The sequence below is a fragment of the Dunckerocampus dactyliophorus genome, chromosome 5 (genome assembly GCF_027744805.1).
Source record: "Dunckerocampus dactyliophorus isolate RoL2022-P2 chromosome 5, RoL_Ddac_1.1, whole genome shotgun sequence".
NCBI lineage: Eukaryota > Metazoa > Chordata > Actinopteri > Syngnathiformes > Syngnathidae > Dunckerocampus > Dunckerocampus dactyliophorus.
The window spans coordinates 7,249,297-7,267,566 of NC_072823.1; the positions used below are offsets into that span (position 1 = coordinate 7,249,297).

An 18,270-nucleotide genomic window follows, 5' to 3' on the forward strand; every position below is an offset into this window, starting at 1 on the left:
TTAGTAATACTGACAGGCCAAAGCAAGTAGGTCAGCCAATCAATAAAAAAATCACCCTGCTTATGTCGGTTGCTTTATATGAACATCATAACCAAAACAAATGGCCCATTAAATTCTTATCATTATAGCTTTAATAATGATTGACATTTCCCTGCCTTGGATCTGTTATGGTCAGCGTCTGCTCACGACATGTGACGGCCTACCTTGTTCAGCCGCTGATATTTAATGGGTGTTGCTCCCTAAGCCTATCAACTCCAGCTCTGGCTTTGCTCGGTCGTCCGTCGGATGGCAACCGAGGAGAGAGCGATGGATGAGAATGGTGGCTCAGTGAGAATGCAACGAGGTGTTTGAGTCACATTCCGTGGGTGATGGGTGCTGTGTTTTAATCGCTGCTTCTTGGAGCAGCAAGGCACAACAGATGTCCTGGCTCCCATGCTGTGCAGCGGGAAATACTGAAAAGATGCCATGTTCAAGCAGACACTGTAGACATGACCCCACATCCCATCTTCCTAACCAGCTGGGATTGGTGGTGTTTTTACAAGAAAAAGGAAAATGATGAGAAACAAACAAACAAACAAAACAAAATAAGGATGTAAATTCTGGAAAATATATTATGGGAATAAAGTCCAAATATTATGGGAATAAAGTAATATATATTACAAATAGACAGCTTACAAGAAGAAAGTTGAACTAGTTCGAAAATGAAAAACAAAAAACAGCAGAAATGGAAAAAAACACAGCTGTAATTTTATGAGAATAAAGTCAAAATATTGAGAGAAAAAAGTTGTATTTTAACGAGAAAAAAAGTTGCCGTTTTACAAGAGTAGTCTTGTAATATTATGAGAAAAAATCTCATTTTCCCAGCATCGAGTTGAAGTATTAAGAATCTGGCGTAAAAGTAACGCTGCTTTTCAGAAAAAGAACAGCATACCAACAGTAAAATATGGTGGTGGTAGCGTGCTGGTCTGAAAGACTTGCTGCTATAAATGGAACCATGAATTCTGCTGTCTATCAAATAATCCTGAAGGAGAATGCCCGGCCATCTGTTGGTGACCTCAAGCTGAAACCAACTTGGGATCTGCAGCAGGATAATGATCCAAACCACACTAGCAAGTCCACCTCTGAATGGCTGAAGAGAAATAAAATGAAGACTTTGGAGTGGCCTAGTCAAAGTTCTGACCTGAGATGCTGACTTATTGATATGCTGTGGCATGACTTAAAAAGGTGGCCCATGCTGGAAAACCCTCCAGTGTGGCGGAATTACAACAATTCTGCAAATATGATGGCCAAAATTTCTCCACAGGGCTGTAAGAGACTCATGGCAAATGATTGCAAACACTTGATTGAAGTCGTTGCTGCCAAGGGTGGCCCAACCAGATATTAGGTTTAAGGGGCAATTGTGTTCAGCTGTGTTGTCATGTACTAATATTTACATTTGTTTGATGAGCTGAAACATTTAAGTGTGACAAACATGCAATAAAATAAGAAATCAGGAAAGGGGCAAACACTTTTTCACACCACTGTGTACACATAAATTCATTTTGTTTAGTAAATAACATTCATCCATTTTATCAAAGTGTACGCACAATGTCTAACTTTATTTTATACTGCGCTTAGAGCTAGTAAATACATTGTACACTGTTGTCCGCCTAGCCCCACTCACCATCACGGTGGTCTTTCTGCTCCATAGTGTAATACACACTGTTCCATTTATGTGCGGCCGAGTCGGCAGTCCTGTTTTAAGTCTAGTATCCGTGGTTTCTAGGCTGCAGGGTGCCTGGTGTGCATATTTTTAGACCAGTTTCAACATCATGCATCCAGTGATCTTTTTACAAGGGTAATGGCGCCTTAAAAGATGTGTCTGCAACATGTCACTCCTCTAATCAATAACCAGCGTTCACTGATCTAAGGAGCCATTTCATCCTATTAAAAACAACCCGCTGCATTCAAAATCCATTTATAAAAAAAAAAAAAAAAAGGATAAATGGCCTTGCTGTCTCTAAAAATGATTAGCTTGGCTTAAGTTGTCGTCACGTCTGACATACTTTTTAGCAGACTGTTGTATTACGAAAGAGATGTTGCTGGGAGGCTGAGTTACGTCACAGCTTGACATCAGTCTGTTAAGCCCCGTTTGGCAGCTGGCAGCTGATGTCCACTTTCTTGGCATTCTGTCGCTTACAGACAATTTCACAGTCACTCCTCTAACACTGTTGCCTAAAAAGCGTCTATAATATAGTTCATAGTATGTACAACCAGTAGTAATGTGTAAAATATGCAGTTTCCTTTTGGACAGTGGAGTAGTGAGGCAGCGAAAATAAACACTACACACAAAATAAAGCATGATATTTAGGAGTACTTGTCTCGGCAGACCGCATCACAGAACTCCGATATAATCTTGAACTTTTTTTTACAGTGACCACGCCTGGGTTCTCAAACTTGGTAAACATAGCTTACGGAAAAGGACATTTTATTCAAATTAATGTATCTAATAATGGGCTGGTCTTATTAAAAATGATTAATTAAATCAGGGGCATTTAAAGTTTGGCCCCGTGGCCATTTGCAGCCCAAGGCTGTTTTTCTTATTGACCCGAAGCGCATTCTAAAAATATGATTTAACAAAAAAAAAACTACAGCAAAAAAAAATAAAAATAAAACAAAAAAAACTACAGCAACACAACGACAGCAAAACAACAAAGATGGAATTTTTTGGGAAAATTAGGTCACGGAAAAAGTTGTACAAAATGTTACGAGAATAAAGTCAAAATTATGGAAATTAGGTCATAAAAGAAGACAATTGTCAAGAAGATAGTTGAAATAGTTAAAAAATGGAAAAAGAAATACAACAGCAGAAATGTAAAAAAAAATGCTGTTATTTTACAAGAATAAAGTCAAAATATTAATTCCAAACCACTAAGATTTTGCATCATACCGTTTCTACGATATGAGAGAAAGTGGAAGTCCAGCGCGGCCACTATGTGGATATACTTTGCCATGTCCTGTGTTATTCTTCGTCGTCTGAACTTGGCTTCTGCCCGTTTGTTCATCATCATTTTGTGACATGAAAAAGTTTGTGACAAAGACAAATTAATAATACAAAACGGTGGAACTTACGTTTTAGTAGCCGTGATTCCCTAAGCATAACACCTCATTGTGCACCAAACGCATTTTGTTGCATCCAAAACATGTACTTTGACCGAAGTCCGACAAAACCTTACACCTTATTAAATGTAAACGCCGTATTCCACACAATGTTGCTAAATGTGAATCATGGAAGTGTATATGCAGATGAGCTGATGTCTGCATTGACACACAGTGTGAACGTCACAGTATTTCCTGATTCAAAATCAGAAATATTGTGATTGAGTGTCATTTTTTTTATATAAGTGCAATTTTTGCAAAAAGAGACTATTTTCATTGGGGTGTTTTGTCTTTTTTTTGTTTGTTGATTATGTTGTTTGTTTTATTTTATATAAAAGCTCTTGACATTCCATAACAATTTTAAATATTCTTGAGAAATTAAGTTTATTACTTTTGATACCATGTACTCTCATTATTATGCCATATTATCATTACATAAATAAAAAATTGTCTCAAAATAATGTTGACAATAATATTGTTTATCGGCAATAATTTGTAGGACAATTATCGTCCAGCAAAATTTGTTATCGTGGCAGCAAAATTTGTTATTGTGTCAGGCCTACTACTATCACATGTTGGATAGAAGTCACATGCAGCAATAGTGTTTTGATCCGACAAATCTTAAGTAACGTTGATCAAATGTAGAATTACTCTACATTATTGTTATTCTACATTAACGCAGTGTCAACTGTTCAACTCAGATGAAAAGACAGTCACACTTTACGAGTGAGTGACACTGGGAACGGCAAATGCAGGTAGGATTGCAAGGTTCACTTAAAGCACTTAATGTGCAATTCCAATCCTGCCTCCCGCACTGCCACTTCCACATTACGTGTATTATCATTGACAATAGCGATGCCATAGCTCACAGTCTGATTGATTGACTTCTGGCTGCCCTGTTTTTGCAAGACAGCTTTTCTGTAAACGAGAAATTTAAAGTCACGTTTTTATCTGGCGGGATCTCATGACACCCCTGCTATTTTGCATCCAAGTCATTTTCACAATTGTGTATAAAGCCACATTTACAGTCCGTACAATGCTAGCATGTTACTAGGGCTTGCGGTTGTGAGGAAGATGCAACGAGATATGACGTGTGGCACAGAATGTTCTGCCACCAAGGCGGCAGCAAAATCAGCATCTTGGTGAAAAGATTGCAGAACACAGCATGCTTTCTAAAATTACACCCCTGCTTTGTTGTGTGATTCAGTGGCAAAGGGACTCACTGTGTTCCCACCTCATTGTGGTTTTAGTTAATCTGGGAGCCTGAAACAAATACGATACACATTTGTTTATATTCCTGTTAAGTAAGTAAACAGCATCACTGAATGATGTCGGTGCTTCCAGTTGAAGTGTTGCCCACTAGGACCCTTCTTGAATGGGGTCAGAATTGTTCGAGTTGTATTTTATCTGCAGCTTTGCAGAATTAGTTTACTACAAGTGGTGTGTGTGTGTGTGTGTGTGTGTGTGTGTGTGTGTGCAGGTGGTAAACAGACACAGAGGGAGCCTCCCTTAGGACTGAGCCTGGGGCTGGGTGTGTTGAGGCTCCACCCTCCTTAGTGAGGTGGTGTGACCAGGAGGAGCATGGAAAAGAAGAAACTAGGATACTTATAATGCTCATAGTACTTTGGGAGTCTAAATGAAGCCTTTTTTGTATTTGTGCTTCTGCAGGTGAGACACGCGGCTTTGACAACGGCTTTCGGATGTGGTGCATGCTGCAACTCAGGTGAAAGGTAAGCTGAGCTCTCCCATTTTGGTCCATTATTTGATGTCTCAATAATGCATGAGCTCAGTTTAATCAGCTAGCTATATGATTTGAAGTCCAAGTTAAAATTACTACTACTTACTACTTTTCATGTTAGATTTGGTCATAGCGAGGTATTTTTGCTTATTCCATACAACTGATGACTATATCGATTCTTAATGAAAGTGTGCAGATTCAATCATTTCTGCATTCATAGGTGAATAATGTATATCAAGTGTTAAAAAGCAAGCTTGATGGTGACCAGTTTTACAGACATTTTGCTTGTGTGACCTTATTTGGGATGGGATTTAAGAAATGTTTGGTTTTGCACATGGATGGATGACTGTCTAAAGATAGACAACATTTAAATGAGCGTTGCAAAGTTGTCATATGATGATGAGGTTTGCTGGGAGTATTTGTTCATCTTGCATGTGGTTAAAACGTGTAATGACTGGGGACCATTTCTTTTCAGCCACCTATCTTTAGAACACTGTGTATTTTAGTATCTTCTGACAGGATAATTGTACCGTTCCGGTCTGTATTTATGTTGGGTGTATAAATTATGTAGTAGACATCACATTTGGCTGTTAGTCCAATAAGCTTATTTGAAAAAAATACTGCTACTTCCTGTAAACTTGTTTTTTGGCAGACTATTAACAGCGGTTTCACAGTGATTTTACTTGACCACTTTTGCTGTGATTTTTGGTTTGATGACGAGGGAGAGCTATCGATACTCTGTTCTAGGCCTGTCACGATAATCACAGACCACTACAGTGATTTGAAGCCATGTGAAAATATACTGCAAAAATATTGAATAAACAGAGGGAACAGTGTCAAATACTTGTTCGTGCCTGCATAAAACACGATCTGATTTTGCCAATTTCAGCCCGATTGTTCATCATCATTTTGTGACATGAAAGTTTGTGACAAAGACAATTTAAATAAATGTTAGGAAACAGTGGAACTTAGTTTCAGTTGCCGTGATTCCCCACGCGTAACACCTCATTCTGCACCAAACATTTTACTGCATCCAAAACAAACCAAACCAAACTCCCACAAAACATTGTACCTCATCAAACGTTAACAGCGTATTCCACACAATGTTGCTAAAAGTGAAGCGAGGAAGTGTATATGCAAAGAGCTGATGTCTGCATTGACACACAATGTGATAGGAATGAGCCCTACTATTTGAGTTATTTTTAGAACAGGCTGGCGGGTGACTCATGTGGGTCCTTAGGGGCTACCTGGTACCCGCAGTCACCGTGTTGGTGACCCGATTTAGACCACACATACGCGCATAATAAAGACGTTGGTGTAATGTTTGGAGTGTCCGTGAATGCATGTCGCCGTTTGTCTAATGACAACGAAGAAGTGTCGTTGCCATGACGACTGGACTAGAGACGTTTATGTAGTTTGTTTAGAGTTGGAAATACATATATGGTGATGGATTTGCCCTGCTGTTGATGTGTTCAGGTTAGAATAAAGTTATAAAGGAGCAACAGACTCTGGGGGGAGCCACACTGTGCTGCTGTCTGTCGTCATATCAGAGAGCCGTGGCTGGCCATACGTATGTGTTAATTACTCCAAAAAATGTAACGCAATTAATGAAATCAATTAGTTACCGCCATTAACCACTGTTTTTGACAGCCCTACTTTTTAGTAGGGCTGTCAAAAACTGTCTTGCAGATCACTTACGCACATACACAGTACACATACAGCTGAATAATAAACAATGAACATAGCAACTTCTGATCCATCCATGTCAATTTCATACATAAAATAACGTACAGATTTAAGCCCAACCCATCTCCGGTTAAACCATGCTTACTTCCGGTTTATGTCAGATGCAGATTATTTAGATGGGCGAACAGATAGAGATACAGATAGTGGTGCACTCGCTCATCCCAAGTGAACTTCACAATATTTTCGGTTTATTTCTCCATTTTTCCATTATTTAAAATGAGAAATAGTGTGATTCATTGTGATTTGTGCAATTTTTGCTGAAAGAGACAGTTTCAATTTCATTGGGTTATTTTTGTCTTTGTCTTGTTGTTTATTTTATTTTATTTTATTTAAAAGGTCTTGACATTCCACTTACAATGTTAAATACTCTTGAGAAATTAAAGTTTATTGCTTTTGATACAGTGTAGTGGCATTATTATGCCATATATTATCATTACATTAACGAAAAAATGGTCTCAAAATAATGTTGACAATAATATCGTTTATCGCCAATAATTTGTAGGACGATTTTAATCATCAGCAGTAATTTTACAGAGTTAAAAGTATTCGGAGAAAAAAGTTGTAATTTTACGAGAATGTCGTAACAAAGTAATATAATAAAATTACATCATTTTTGTAGCATAAAGTTGAAATATTAAAGAAAAATGATGTTGGTTTTTTTTAAACAAAGTTGCATTACTATGAGAAACAAACAAAAAAAAGTTGTCATTTTTGGAAAATTAGGTTGCGAAAAAAGTTATGTTACAAGAATAAAGTCAAAATATTGTGGGAATGAAGTCATATTACAAAAAGAAAATTTACAAGAAGAAAGCTGAAATAGCAGAAATGGAAAAAACAGCTGTAATTTTACAGAAGTAAAGTCAAAATATTAAAGAGATAAAAGTTGTATTCTAGAAGAAAAAAAGAAGTTACAATTTTACGAAATGGCATCTTAATGATAAATAATAAGTATGGTCTTGCTGTTTGTCCTGGGCTAACAATCAGCGTGAATGTGAATTTTCCCATGCTCTTGTTTGACCATCCCAAATGATGGGCACGGTTTGAGCGTGTAAATCAATGTGATAACATGCACACATAACCAGACCAGTGTCTCGAATCATTCCACACAAGATTGTACTTGTAAAGTGTTACTGAATTATTGTTTTTGTTTTTTAATTCAAATCTACACTTGAAAGTAAAGGGCTCATGGCTGGCACCACTGCAGTCTCTTTGCATTAGGTCAGCATGGCGACAGTGCTGCTCGGGGCATTGGTTGTCGCACGGCCAATCCTGACCCACATCCAACAGGTGAGACAGTCAGCTGGCTATTTTCGCTCTCTTTTTTTTTTTTTTTTTTTACTATATCAAAAGCAACATCTGAACTTTTTGTCAGATAATGTTGCTCCAAGGTTTGTTATTCAGAATGGCATACAGTATTAAATCTCTGTAGCCCTTCAGAGTATAAGCAGTATAAAATGATGCCTCAATTTCATGTATTTGTATTTACCGCTGCCTCCTTTTTCTGTGATAGAAGAATACCTTGCTATGTAGGCGATTGTGTGTAAACTGTTAACTTTGGCTTCCATCCTGGCAGACAAACCCTCCTAAGAAGGTGACTTCATGGAAGGGCATGCCAACTACAGTAGGTCAGGGTCTAGGAGTGGGAAAGGTTCACCATGATTATGGACTGCAAAGAACAAAGGAAGTCCTATTTTAAGAAAGATCAGAGGGAAATTCTGTCTCCATTCAAATCCTCTTACTATACCTTCACTTTTGGTAAAACCCAGAATAGAACTATACCACATGTCCTCCCACAGAATACCACAGAATTATGCAGTGAGTCTCCTTTTTCTCTAACGGTCAGCCTCCGTTCTTCTTCTTTTGAGTGTTAGGGTTTTTTTTTGGTAGAAAAGATAGTCATAATATAGATAATATAATTCTATATTGCATCATAGCCTCCATCACTCCCATAGGTCTCAATTTCTTGTATGAAATAAAAGTCCACATCTTTTTCTCCACTTCCTACATCACTTTTGTATTCCCCCCTCCAGCAAGGCACACTCTCTTTTTGACGGATCATTATTTATATTTTTTTACATCCCTAATGCTTTTTGGGTGGTCGGCGTGGAGCAGCTTTTGAACTGAAATGCTGTGGTGCATGGAAAAGCCATTTTCTCTATAATTAAACTGTCCCATAACCTTTACAGATGCCATGTCTGCTCTGCAAGGCAGTGTGTGTTTTGGTCGACTGCAAATCTACTGCAACTAGGCATGGGCCGGTATGAAATTCTGACAGTATGATAACCATGGCCAAAAATATCACGGTTTCACGTTATTATAATTACAGCTCTATATGTTTAATTTTTAAATATCTTTATTGAAAAGAAGAAAAACAGTCATTTTTAAACAATATGATAGAACAGAGGGTTTCCCCTCGGATTTTATGAAACTGAGGGTGGCAATTTTTTAAGACTTATTTATTTATTAACTTATTTACTTAACTTTTTTCAACAACTAGCAGAACATGAACCGAGAACATTGCAAAACTGTTTATGGAATGGCAAAGTTGCTGAGAGCACTGCCAACATTTAAATTGCACTTTATTTACAAAGCACATCTCCACTCAGTGTGCTCATTTGTCATTAAATGCCGGTGTCATATTTGAATAGAACACTGATGAAAATGCTAAGAGGTGAAGCAAATATTCTTTGGTGAACTACTCAACGTCAGCTTATGAGCTACCTGTTGGAGACCCCTGCGATAGTGTCACTGTCTAAAGCTGTACACACTATGTGTTTCTGTTGCACAACTAGTGTTTTGAAGACAAGCCGTAAGTATTATGATAACAAGAGAGCAAGATTAAGTGACACTTTAAAAAAGTAAGCTGTGATGATGGTTGATGTATCCCATGAACGTAATAGCCACGTGTAGCTCCAAGCTAACTAGAAGCCGCCAGCCAGGCATGTAAACAAAAATTCCAGAAAGTGGAATGAGATTGAAATGGGAGCGATCACACACGCTGGGATAGATAGGCTTAGCATGTGACAAGTTGGCGTCAATAGACTACACATTTTAGGGCTATTGGTCATTCTCCCGATAATAAGAAATAAAGTGAAAATCAACACAAGACGTGTCACGTGTCTGGTCACATGCCAAGTGCCAGCGAGGCAGACAGGCGATTCCGGTGCCTGCTTATCAAAATAAAGCGCAATTAAACATTGTTATATTTTTAAATCGTTTTCAGAGTAACTGTGGCCAATATGTGTGTGCATAATAAGCTACATATGTATTTGTATAGCATATATACAAGTAGCCATTCATACAATATCCATCCATCCATTTTCTATACCGCTTCTCCTCTTTGAGGGTTGCGGGGGCATGCTTGAGCCTATCCCAGCTGACTTCGGGCGACAGGCGGGGTACACCCTGGACTGGTCGCCAGCCAATCGCAGGGCACATATAGACAACCATTCACAATCGCATTCATACCTATGGACAATTTAGAGTCTCCTAACATGCATGTTTTTGGAATGTGAGAGGAAACCGAAGTACCCGGAGAAAACCCACGCACGCACGGGGAAAAACTGCACACAGAAATGCCCAAGGGAGAATCCAACCCAGATCTTCCCGATCTCCAGACTGTTACTGTGTTGGCCAACATGCTAACCACTAGACCACCATAATTTTAACATTATTAGAGCCCTGTAGAAATGAAATAACACTCCTATACTCACCTTTACACTTACGTCACATTGCAACTCTTATGCTGTAGGGACTCGAGACGGCCGCTAGCTAGTGCACTAACCAGTTAGCCTCAAGTTTATTTCTTCTAAACTGAAGAAGTAAAAAATGTACCACTTCCACGCGGAATGGGAGGAAAACTTTGTTTCAGTCTGTCATGTGGGACATGCCATGGTTGATTTCATGACTTAATGCAGTTTCAAGGTAATGTAATGTCTCATCAATGTTTTGTCATTACTGCCGCCGAGTGACCAGAATACTACATACCACTTGTATTTCGATATGTTTTGGCCAATAATGGGTAACAGTCTACCATAAAACAACGATCATATATTTATTAATTAATTTCTGAAAAAAACGCGATATAGCGAGGGACCAATAATCGAACCGCAATACGGCGAGGGATGACTGTATTTTATTGTTATGCTTGTGAATATTATCATTCTTCCAGGTCATTGTGTTCTCAGGGCATTGAACAGATCACAACTGGACTGTTCAGGTTGGCTTAGACGTTTCCCTTCATTAGGACAGCTTTCGTCTGACTAGATCGAACCGTTTTCATCTTTTATTGTTAGTTTCATTTTGCTGAGTGTTTTTACTCAGTGACAGGGTGATACTATGCAGGTAAACACAGTGAAGTGCGAAAATGTTATTTGCATTTGTTTGGGCCCTTGAACTAACGGGCAAGTAAATGCTTTTGCCTGTCTACAAGCCTACTCTACCACCCTGCTCTGTAGAATATTTGATGTATGTAGTGTACTTGGCATCAGCCTATTTGGGTTATGTGTAGGTCATATGGCCATCCATCGGTGGTGTCGTCATTGGCAACTGGGGTTAACAGGGTTGGGGGCGCTGTCAGAAGGATTGAGTGGTGGGAGGATGTATGGACTTAAGCTGTGCCATCCTATTAGGAACAGCTGGCTTTCAGTGTCGCTGTGCTCTCACACTTTCATATGAGATGAACCTCCTGCAGTGTAATAATATAGACTGACACACAGCTGACTGTGGCCACTTTAACACCGCGCTCTTGTTACACCGCACTGCTCATTTTGAACTATGGCCACTATCTGGCTACGAAGATGCTCACAGCTTGGTTTCATTTTGACAAGCTAAGCTCATTTATAGAACCGAAATTTATGATGTTATAGTTGTAGCTGTCACAATGTTAGACTTGGGAAAACGCCTGATATTTAGAGTGAGAGAAAGTATGTGTTAATATATCATGATGTATTTGAATTTTGGGGTATGTGGTCTTACATCCCTTCACCTCAGCCATGAAACAAGTTGCAAATTGGTTTGATTTGGTTTCGCACAATACTTGAGACTAAAGGTTCTGAAGTTGCTGCACGGAACCACTCAACCCACCTACAGAGAATGTTGCATAATGGCATTTTTCTACCTTGCAAATTATAATTACCTGTTACACAGACTTTTATCTATCTATTCGTACGCCCACCCAACCACTGTATCCATTGGAAATGAAACAGTATGAACATTTCATAAGTTTCAGATGTGCAAACATGTACACATCTTTCATGCTCTGCAGGTATTTTGACCCTTGAATATGCTTGTGTGCTTAGCTGCTCTACGCATGTTGTTGCTCTTCACCGGATTCAGTTTGGAGTTATGTCTCTGAAACCTGGATTATGCACCTCTGTCAATGTATCAGCGTACGCTCCACCGGCTCGCTTCTCCCCTTGCAAAAAAATGTTCAATCTGCGGCGACGCAGACAATAAAGGCTGCTATTGCTCGGCTTGTAGAACATTATTTCTTGTGTGTATACAACTCTTCCCATTTTGGATCAACATTTGCAATAAAAATGACTATCGATTAGTTCCGGCCGCAAGAACACTCTCCTCTTTTCAGTTACCATTGTTCGCTCGTGATGAATGAAGCTAACAAGCTAAATAATCAACAGGAGTTGTAGTCATGTCACACGCTCAACCCTGATGAAGAGCAATAAAAGCAGGCGTCCAAAGTGCAGCCCGGGGCCTATTTGCGGCCCGTGGCTTGCTTTTTTTTACTGGCCCACAGCACACTATATACAAATAAAATTAAAACCAAAACATGCAAAAATGGGGAAAAATAGAGCAAAGGGCATAATTTAAAGAGAAAAAACTTAAATGTTCATACTAATAACTAAAAACACAAAGAATATATATAACATGGGGGGGGGGGGGGGGGGTGTTAGCCTTTATACAAAACAAAGAGCGAGAGGTGGTCATAATGATTATTGTGACCATAATGATCTTCCTTATCAATATAATGACATTAGTTGCCCTTGTATTCGTCTTTCTACACCCATCAATCATTTTATACTGCTCATCTTTTACAAGGGCCTGCGTAGCTGGAGCCAATGCCAGCTCAAATTAGGCTCAAGGGTACATCCTTGGCAGAGAGAAATTGACTGTCAGACACATGATTCTTACATTTTGGCTGTACTGTGTGTCAGATTTCTTAAAAGATTCCATGAATCAGCAAAAGCTGTCAGTATTACTGTGTGAGCAACAAGATAAGAGGTTGGTTCGCAATGTGAATGCTTTTTTGCGCTCTTTACCAATCAGGGGAGAGTTGTGAGAGTTGATCAAATCCTTGTATTTTGCCAACCACATTGCTGGCATTCAAAGCCTGTTCTGCAAGTGTGTGTGTGTGTGTGTGTGTGTGTGTGTGTGTGTGTGTGTGTGTGTGATTGTGAAAATATAACAATAATGTACTCAATTTTGACACCTGAAAAGTAACCAGTGGGACGTTTGAACGTTTTTTGAGGTCTATACCACAAAACCACTTGGCTTAGAGCAGGGGTGTCAACTTCCGTCTTTGCTATTTTTCCCCCATTTCTTTTTCTATTTTTTAGTTTTAATTGTCCAAATATTTGACTTTCTTCTTAATCTTTGCAATATTTTGACTTGATGCCAATAACATAACTTTTTTCCCCAACCTAATATTCCAAAAATGAGAACTTTATTTTGTTTTGTTTCTCATATTGCTACTCTGAAAATGACATTATATAATAATATTGTTAATATAAATAATATAATGTAATATTTCAACTCTGTGCAACTAAAAGGACATTATTGTTTAAGTTTATTCTAGTAAAATTGCAGCTCCTCCCCGTTAGAGTACAACTTTTTTTTATCTTAAAATTTTGACTTTATTCTTTTTTCCCATTTCTGCTGCTGCTGTTTTTGTTTTTTTTAATTTTCCAACTTTCTTCTTGTAAATTGTCTTCTCATAATATTATCACTTTATTTCCATCATATTTTTACTTTATTCCCATCATATTATAACTTTTTCCCCAACCTAATTTTCCAAAAAATTACAACTTTATTTTGTTTTGGTTCTCAAAGTGTAACTTTAAACATTTTTTTTCTTGAATATGAGAACTTTATGCGACTAAAATGGCATTTGTTTTCCGCATAATATTACAACGTTATTCTGGTCAAATTACAACTTTTTCCCTTTAGATTACAACTTTTTTCTCTTAATATTTTGCCTTTATTCTTGTAAAATTACTGCAGATTTTTCCATTTTTGCTGTTTTTTTATTTCTTTTTTTTTTATTTTTGTAGTTTTCTTGTGAAATTATATTTTTTGAATGTGCTGCAGGCCACACTTTGGACATCCCAGGCTGAAGGAGGGTCTATTGGGACACTGTATAAAACAAACAAAGCTAAGATTCTATTGACTAGGACTTATAAAATAATGTCTTCAAGGTTGGCAGATCTGTAAATGGAATGAGGTTAGACTGACAGTCACCATAGGATGTGTTCGCATGTTGAAATCTTTAAACAGGTTATGAAGCATATTTCACACCAAAAAGGTTTGCTGTCTCCTTTTCACAGAATTGGGTATGGTGACTGGTGCTCTGACATAATCAGTGGAAAAGGAAGGGGGGGGGGATGTGTTGATATTTGAAATACTTGTAGCATTGCTGCCAAAAGCCAGCATGGCACCATGCTCCCTTCTGCTGCAATATGGTCTGTGTTTTTGTTTTGTGTATCCATTGAACGCAGTGTTTTCTGAAAACTTGAAACTAGAAAAGCCCTGCATAAGTTCAGGATTTGAATGCATTAATAAGAAATATAAACATCTGCTTCTATTGTTGAGCACATGGATTTATGGGCACAAAATCAGTCAAGCATATCGGAACATGTCAACATGGTGCCAGACTTCACTTCATGTTTGGCTCCATCCTTAATGAATAAATCAAATTCCTCATGTGACACAATGACACAAATTTGTTCTTGTAACCTGCTGGAGCAACTGTAGGTCAGACATTTTGCCTGTTGTTATTGTCATCCTATTCATAGTTCAAGGTTAATGTTTGACACAGGAATGTGTGGTATTGAGTGGGCAGGTGCTGCTGCTTTACTCTTATCTTTTCCACAAGGTGCTCGTATCGTTGGGTAAATATTAGCAGAGCTGCTGCAGTTTAGCAGGCATTGCTACTCGAGGTGGATGTTAGCCTTTGCTCGTGAACTTGAGGTCATGTGTACTGTACATACAGTAGGTTGAGCTCAGTTGTGATTGTGTGCAGTTGTTTTATTATTACAGAAGATCAGTTGAAGGGTTGGTAGGTGGGTTATAACCGCTTAGAGCAGGGGTGTCAATAGTGGATGTCAAAGAGGTTACAACAATTTGTGTATTCAAGTATTTTTTTCTGTATCAACTGCTCCTCTAGCGTTATAAGATTAAAAGTGGCCACAGTGTGTGTGTGTGTGTGTGTGTGTGTGTGTGTATATATATATATATACTGTATATAGAGCACGAATTGCACAACCGTTCTTGCGAAGGATGCCAGATATATATATATATATAGCACGAATTGCACAACCGTTCTTGCGAAGGATGCCAGATTCAGGCCAAAAGTAACAATAATTTAAACTACACAATTAAAAATGACACCACTTAAGAACTATTATACACTGTATGTAGAAATGGGCTCCACACACAGGAGGCGACATCGCCTCTAGTCCGTTCATTTTCAATGGAACTTGCATGACAGAGCGGTTATCGCAAGTTTCTGTCCTGCCATGCGACACGTGAAATTCATGCGTATTGAGTTTTGTGCTTGTGCATGTCATTATGCATTAGCATGCTTGCGATTTCAGAAAGTTGAAAGATGTTCACATTTTCATCGCTGTCGCCCAGACAAGGACCAATCGGTGCGAGTTTCATTGACAAACCAATGAGCGGACAGGATGCTATCAGTTCTCTCTCTCTCTCAGGTAAACATAGAGGAAACAAATACTTGCCATGTCAGTGTGTCACTGGCCACAGCTGTTCGTTGCCGCCCGTGTGCAAGGTTTTGTACGCGTTGGCAATGAGTTTCGCCAGTCGCGGTTCTTTGCCGCCATAACACCTTAAATAGCCATAAACAGCCATGGACTGGTCGCCAGTCAATCGCAGGGCGAACAAACAACCATTCACACTTACATTCATATGTATGGACAATTTAGAGTCGCTAGTTAACCGTGCATGTTTTTGGAACGTGGGAGGAAACCGGAGCACCCGGAGAAAACCCACGCACGCACGGGGAGAACATGCAAACTCCACGCAGAGATTCCCAACGGAGATTCGAACCCAGATCTTCCCGATCTCCTGGCTGTGTGGCTGTTTTGTGAGTCAGTTAAATAAATAAAAGCTTTCAGCCAAATTTTTTTCATTGTTCTTTTCTTAAAATTGTTAAAAATCCCATCTGGTTCTTGTGAACCCAATACCAAACAGGATATCTGCCATGACTGTATATCGGTATTGTACTGTGAAAGACAACACTGTCATATCGCAATATGGCTATTTTGGCCAATGCCTATTCGGCGTGCAGCAAAATGGCAAGCACAGAGTATCAACAAACGCATGTGGCAAGCACCAGCATGTCCTCCATATATGGACAACTGACATGCATTCGCAACACAAACATAATGCATGCATGGATACCACACTCATGCTCAGTCTAGACTGCTTATAGAGGTTATTTTTCAAAAATTGTACCCTGCATTTGTGACGACCAGCTGTGCTTGTCTAACCTCCATATAGTGTCCCTCAGGGCCTGTTGTGTTTGTGTGTGTTTGGATTTCTGTGTAGTTTTAAAGACAGTTCTGTGTGCTGCGAAATCTTCAACAAGAGCATTCCATGTAAGCTGGTCTCAGCCACACATGCACTGCAGCATTGGGTTTCTATTTATAGCCCTCCTTAAAAAGGACAAATAAGGCTTCTGTGTTAGAATCAACAACCTAACTTTGTTGGTATCCCATTTCCCTCGCTGCCTTTTTAAAGATGAGAAAAAGATCTCGGAGGTGCAGAGAATGAGTCGATGAAAGAGTGGACCACCAGTTCTCCTTATGTGCTTAATGTGTGCCGGCTTAAGTGAAGTTGGTGTGCAAAAAACAGGCTGTCCCACACACAGCCTTGATGTCGACCCTCCATAAGCGGTTCACTCGTCCAACGTCACTGAATGAAAGTAAACATTCCAATATCTGTGTAGAAGGCCAACCCATAGGAGTGAATACTACTGCCGTAGATGTAATATCCACTTTTTTTCATAAAATGTCCAATAAATGAAGGCGGAATGAAATAAATGATTGATCTTTGTAGACCACAGTGTGATCTAAACCAGTGATTCTCCATTGGTGGGTCACGGGTCTTTTGCTTGGGGAAAAAATAATGCTCTTATTCTGTAGGGTATTCTTATTGCAATAGTCGTCTGTTAATACCCCTAAAGGCGGCAGACACAAGATCCTTAAAGTTCTCTTTATTTGCAGCAATTAGCCAGCAAGTACTGTCTTCCAACCCAGTACACGTGGACATGAGGTCATCAACACAAACGCCTATCCAACTCGCAGTGTGAACAAAACCAACAAGTCAACACAAATGGAACACACAACACAACTGCACGAACAGGGGACTGTGTGGGTGTCAAAGTAACACTGACACACTACAGGCAAAGCTCTACCCACATTACAAGCACTGGGTAGCTGGGTTACTGGGTAACCTTGGGTAGTAACTCCCCGTATGCTACACATACATGAAAAAAAATTTAGTTGAAAGATTTCAGAAATTTGGGTCGCCACTTGTCATTCTGGGGTGATGGTGGGTCTCGCAGCCAAACCAGAGGTTCTCAACTGGTGGGTCGAGCATCCATTTTGGGTAGGTCGCACAAAAATGTGTAATCTCCAACCTGTGCTGGAGATGTCTGACTTTTTCTTTTTTAACGTAAAATAAAATATACAAATATTTTAATCATCTTCCTTTATTGTATATATTTTAATTTTGAGATTTAATTTTAATTGATGCATTATTTGTATGCATTCAGTTATGTTCTTCCTGATTTTCCAAAAAGCCTTAAAAAATTCCTCTAAAGTGCACTTTGCACATGTAATTATGTGTCCTAATGTTTTAAAAGATGACATTGGCATAAAAAAAAAAATAAATTAAATAAATACATTAATAAAGTAATACGTTTTTTTAAAAAAAAATAAGTGACTTAAATAAATGTGTGGAAATGTATTGAATGTAATGAATTAAATAAAAGTCTAAAAAATTATTTAAAAATATATACAAATAAAAATGAAATAAAAGTGGGTCACGACTAAATGATTATTTGTAAATGTGGGTCCCAAGTTGAGACCAGTTGAGATCCCCTGCTCTCGACATACTTGTAGCTTGCAATGCTCCATGACCCTTTGTGTTTTGCAGTTTTACCAGCAGCATTTGTAAAAACTGTAATGGTAACATACTGACAGCCATGACCCTCAGCAGTTGTTAAAAACATGCTATAAATAGGTAGCATTTTGTCAGTGTGTTCTCAGATGATTGGAGGAAAAGACAAGGGGGTGGAGGACAAGGGAGATTAACCACGCTGAGAGGAAGGAGTCAGGGTGGGGCAAATTGAGGTTCCATTGTGTCTGCCTTAATCAAAAATTAACAAT

General features: G+C 38.8%; 1 protein-coding gene across 1 annotated transcript in view; it reads left to right on the forward strand.

The window, feature by feature from the left end:
* osbpl5 (oxysterol binding protein-like 5) overlaps positions 1 to 18,270 on the forward strand; it is a 41,912-nt gene that overhangs the window by 4,651 nt on the left and 18,991 nt on the right. The window contains exon 2 of the mRNA XM_054776208.1: positions 4,807 to 4,868. The gene's annotated coding sequence lies outside the window, so the exon portion shown is untranslated. The remainder of the gene's footprint in view (positions 1 to 4,806; positions 4,869 to 18,270) is intronic.